This window comes from Portunus trituberculatus, chromosome 33 (genome assembly GCF_017591435.1).
Source record: "Portunus trituberculatus isolate SZX2019 chromosome 33, ASM1759143v1, whole genome shotgun sequence".
NCBI classification, from domain to species: domain Eukaryota; kingdom Metazoa; phylum Arthropoda; class Malacostraca; order Decapoda; family Portunidae; genus Portunus; species Portunus trituberculatus.
The window spans coordinates 11,995,119-11,999,600 of NC_059287.1; the positions used below are offsets into that span (position 1 = coordinate 11,995,119).

At 38.7% G+C, this 4,482-nt stretch overlaps 1 long non-coding RNA gene across 1 annotated transcript; it reads left to right on the forward strand.

Moving 5' to 3' along the window:
- The first annotated feature begins 1,224 nt into the window (after positions 1–1,224).
- LOC123512467 lies at positions 1,225–3,754 on the forward strand. The gene is made up of 2 exons (XR_006677106.1): positions 1,225–1,495; positions 1,872–3,754. It is a non-coding gene; the product is annotated as an uncharacterized LOC123512467 (long non-coding RNA).
- Positions 3,755–4,482: the final 728 nt, after the last annotated feature.

Below are 4,482 nucleotides of genomic sequence, written 5' to 3' on the forward strand. Positions count from 1 at the left end.
TTATTTATTTATTTATTTTTTTTGTGTGTGTGTGTGTGTGTGTGTGTGTGTGTGTGTGTGTGTGTGTGTGTGTGTGTGTGTGTGTGTCCTGCCGCCTCTCGAGCGAACCAGTTACTGACAACCGCAATAGAGTGAGTTCTGTGGCAATTCGAATAAGGGTTACAGTAGCGAGTAAAAGCTGCTGGGTCATTAGTGCATTTTAGAAGACTGCAGGCTGATTTCACCCACCTAACACGCCACAACTCAGCATGTAATGCGCCAGAGAGAGAGAGAGAGAGAGAGAGAGTTAAGGGAGTATCACACTGGCCTATGATAAGCGAGACGCGGGCCATGGTTCTTGGCGCGAAACCAGGAACATTATCATACAGACATACAAGCTGGCGGCGTTCTTGCTATGCTAGGCAAACAGCCCTCGTTCCGCGTATCATAGGCCAGTGTGATAACCCCTTTAAGACTTGCTAAAACTTCGTTGATTCAGTTTCTTGTTTGCATCGTCTAGTATCGTCATAATTGTTGGCCTCCCCACTGCTTATAAAGGCGTTTTCAGTAGCGTCACCGCAAGGCCAAACATGTTTGACTTCACGCTGAACAGGACAGTGCTGAGGACACCGTCGGTGGTGCCAGACGACCGTGTCACTGTGATCTCAATCCCTGGGAGAAGTTATCGTACACATCAGTCCCCTGCTCCAGCACTGTGGTCAAGACGTAAACACAGCAGCATAGTGGAAGAGTTTGGAGATTTATTCCTTGAAGGGGAGTATTATAGGTCACCAGTGTTTCATCATTTGTATATGCCGAGCCCCGAGCAGCGCAATACTCATAAAAAACAACAGGTCTTCAGTCCTGGAAGTGGTTTGATCTACGCGGGCTTGTTTTGAAGGTGTTCCATTGTAGATGTATGGCTGCGGTTTTCTGACACCTATATAATTGAATTACGTCAATAATTAGCAGATAATCTATTTTACCATCATTCATTACTTTATGATATAAGGATTTGCAAAATATTATCATTTTTCACCTAATAATAGAAAAGTAACTCCATTATTGTATCGAAGTCACGACTAGAAGTATGGAATCGGACAACACCCACAAGAAGGACGGATAGATGCGACATGTCACCAGCTACCACCAGCTCCTTAATTTATTTCACGCCGTATTTTTTATATCGGTTCTCTCCAGTATGCCGCACAATATGTAAACGTAAATCTATCTACAGTACCCACTTCTATGGCCTAACATACGTCTAACTATTCAGTTTTATTCGAAATGTAACTCCTTCTTGATCTCATTCCATGAGGTTGATGGGGTTGCTCCACGCTGATTGGCTAAAAAGCGTTTGCCAAACAAGAGCAAACGCTTTGGAAAGGCGTTTGCTCGCGTTTGCGAAAACTTGCCTCCGTTTGACTCCGATTGCCCCCAGCCGCGCCGCTACTGAAAACGCCTTAATTGGGAGAGACAGGAAGATTGCACGTGGAAGAACACAAGAAGGATGAAGGTGATTGAGTTCGCTGTTATTTGCAATTTTCTTATTATATTATAAGATCTGTAATACTTTTCCTCTTCGTACAAAATCCTGCTGGAGTCTTATACGTATTCCTCTTTTTGCGTTGATTTTAATTCTTTGCCAGTTCTTTCGAGAGTCTATTACTCTTTATCATGAACGCATATCCTAACTCTTGCAAGGTGATTATATTACTTGTGAATCTTTTTCTATAAATCCTTGTAGTAAATCCCTCAGCATACTTTATCCTCATCTGCATCATTGTATCATGTATCTATGGCTATCAGGCCTTTAGCTTTTCTTTTAATAATTCTTCCAACGCTAAATGGGTAAAAGAATTCACAGGATCGAGTCTGCTTCATGTGTGCAGAATGTACTGCGCATGCCAGGCAGCCGTGGGAGGGACGCGTGGCGGCGGGTCAGCGAGCAGCAGGAGGCAGTGACGGTGTGTGATTAATGTTCCCTCTTTGATGTGTTTTTATACATTCATTTTATAGTTAAACAACATTCAGATGAAGGTTCCGTGGACTATATAGAAGTGCGGAATTTGTAGGATATGAGAATGAGGGAAGAATAAAAAATAAAAAAATGAAGGGCGCATGACGGAATGGCGGTGGACCAGCCTAGACTAGAGAAATGGAGGGAGGAAGTGATTTTTTTTTTTTTTTTTTTTTTTAAGAGGGGTGAAGGAAAGGAAGATGAGAAAAAGAGGGTGGGAAGAGAAGGTGTGAAAAACAGTAGGAGAAGGGATAGGATGTGGGCTTGACCACAAAGCTATTTTTAACTTTATTTTGAGACAACTCACATAGTAAAAAGAAAAAAAATATTACATAAACATCAATTTCCATCTTGCAATTAATCCAGTCCAGCATCTGCGCAACCAGAACCACAGCTCTCCCTGACACCACATACTCTTGGGATCCTACTCCATATATTTTCACGTTAATTCTTATAACATCATTAGAGAGAGAGAGAGAGAGAGAGGCACTTCTTTTTACATTTATACATATTTTTATGTATTTATAAGTTTGATAATGGCTAGACCACCAAGAGAACCACAACTAAATCCCTACTAGTTAGACTGGACTGCACTCGCTGGAATGAAAACTGCAATCAGGATTTAAATATGAACAAAGAATTTAATTTTACTTTTAATTTTATAACTTATTGTTATGATTTACAATATTAAAAAAAATATGTTGAAGATTGATTGATTGATGTAGATCCATATCTCCTGGTCCTCGTCGTTGTCTGATCCGACCACCTCCATCGTCGTGGACTCTGTAAAAACTAGAAAAGCATTACTTGTGTCAAGTAATAATTGCCTCGAACCGATCGGTCTCTGTATCTATCACGCCAGTTGTTTTTGGAAATCATGTATGAGGATTAGTTTGTGGTGTTTTTAAATTTTCATACAGCTCTGGCTCTGTATTTTTCACTTTTTCCCATAATATATTCCTTACTTTATTATGGATGGATATGTTTAAGGGATTTATATTATATTTAACATGCAATTCCTCTGATTTAAGTCTTGTTTCTTCGTTTTGATGTATGAAACGTAGTGCCTTGTTTAGAACAGTCTGCATTTGTTTTTTCTGAGTTGTTGATACTGCTATTATTGGTATTGGTGGATATTCCAATATAGGAATCAGTTGTGTTTTTACTAATGTTGATTTCAACTTAGGAGTTAAGTTTGTGAATCTTCTTAACTTAGTCAATACAGCATTTCCCTTGTTTTTAATGTCAGTACAATGTCCTGTTATACCTGTTCTTTGCAATTTTAGTCCAAGAAACTTCCCTTCTTTACAAGTTTGTATATCTTTATTATTTATTTTCAAGGTTTTAGTCTTTATTTGGGCCATTGGAATTATTTAAAAATTTTCCTCTCGTTTTTATTTTCCAAGTTCGTTCATGATGAATTGAGCTGTGTTTATATATTCAATCCACACCAGAACAGCGTGTATAGATGAAACATTCTGTGAATCAAAGATGCGGATCGAGTTTTTAGGATATGAGTGTAGGAAGGACGAAAAAGGTTAATTTTAAGGAATAGTGAAGGGATGGTGGTGGTAGTGCTTCCACAGCGGGGAATTCATTATATTAGTTGCCAGATTTCCTTAGATATAGATGAGTTTTCCTAAAAAATTGTGTTCAAAGTGAAATTTTGTCCTAAGTGTTTTCCTGTGTTTCTAAATCCAGGTGTGCGTCAATAGTAATTGTAGGAGGTAGAAAACAAGGGAAATAAAGGAGGAAGAATAACCGGCTATGAAAATATATACCCGTTACCGGTGAAATGATATCCCTCGGTAATCTTTCCTCCAAGATTGCAACTAGGATGATACCAGCTTTGAAGCGCCTGGAGTATAGAGATAGATTAAAGGCATTAAACATGTTTTCATTTGAGAGGAGATGTATAAGAGGGGATATGATAGAGTTATTTAAAATGTTCTCAGATACAAACTACATAGATGTGAGATCTTTCTTTACCTTAGAGGAGGGAAGTAGGACTAGAAATCATGGCAGGAAGATTAGAAAGCAAGGCTGCAGGTTAGATATAAGAAAATATTTCTTTAGTCATAGGGTGGTAGACTTCTGGAATGCATTGCCAGAGACGGTTGTAAATAGCACTAGTTTGACAATGTTTAAAAACAGATTAGATAAGCACTTAAATTTATTAGATTTATAATTATGTATAGCGCTGCATGATAGTTTTTATAAGAAATTTACTATAGTTAAACAAGACATGATCCCCATGTATGGGGATCAGAGATTGTAGAGGAATTCGCTGCAGGACTTAGCCCTGTTAATGGGCCAAATATTTAGAATTAGTATATAATTTATTGTGTACTTGTAAGTGTATTTTTAAGTACTGATGACGAGGTCGCTGTGCGACTGATACAGGATAACCTAGATGGGCCCTGGTGGCCCTTTGTTATCCTATTATTTATGTTATGTTATGTTAAGATCCCTCCAGCGCCACT